Consider the following 919-nt stretch of genomic DNA (forward strand, 5'->3'; position numbering starts at 1 on the left):
GGCCATACTCAACATGAAGAGCCCGACTTGTGTAAAGAGGTCCAACATTTAAACGGAAGGTTGGCAGCTCTATCCAGATTCCTAGCCGGATCAGCTCTAAAATCAGTTCCCTTATACTCAATCTTAAGAAAAAGGGAAGCAATTCGAGTGGATCCTAGAATGCGAGCAAGCCTTTCAAGACTTCAAAGGATTTCTGGGAGAGCCCTCATACTTACCCGACCTATCAAAGGGGAAGAGCTCGTGTTATACCTGGCAGTTGGAAACCGAGCTGTAGCCTTAGCCCTCATCTGATAAGATGAAAAGGGGTAGCAACCTATCTATTTCATCAGCAAAGGCCTACAGGCAGGGGTGATGAACGGATAATTTATATCCTTTTTGGCATTGTTTTTAGATAGTTTTTAGTATATTTTAATTACTTTTTATTATATTTTTATTAGTTTTTATGAAAAAATCACATTTCTGGACTTTACTATGAGTTTGTGTATTTTTCTGTAATCTCAGGTATTTTCTGGCTGAAATTGAGGGGTCTGAGCAAAAATCTGATTCAGAGGCTGAAAAAGGACTGCACACTAGAAAAACACCCATTCAGGTACACTTGAAAAGTGTAGCCAAAAGTGAAAAAAAATGATGCCTTAGGCTACGGCTACGCTTTTTGGGCTACGGCTACGCTTTTTGGAGTGATTCCTATTCGGCCGTTGCCTATTCTCAAAGGCTACGCTTTTCTGCACCAAGGGCTACGCTTTTGGTGTTTGAGAATAGGCTACGCTTTTCAAGTGATGCTGTCCAGGACCAAAGGCTACGCTTTTCAGCTTTCATTTTTTCAGAATAGGCTACGCTTTTCAACGCTACTGCATCACTTGTAAAGCGTAGCCACATTGTATACCATAGCTACTTTTTATAAGCGTAGCCTTAGGTCCCA

This window comes from Arachis ipaensis, chromosome B04 (genome assembly GCF_000816755.2).
Source record: "Arachis ipaensis cultivar K30076 chromosome B04, Araip1.1, whole genome shotgun sequence".
In the NCBI taxonomy this organism is placed as follows: domain Eukaryota; kingdom Viridiplantae; phylum Streptophyta; class Magnoliopsida; order Fabales; family Fabaceae; genus Arachis; species Arachis ipaensis.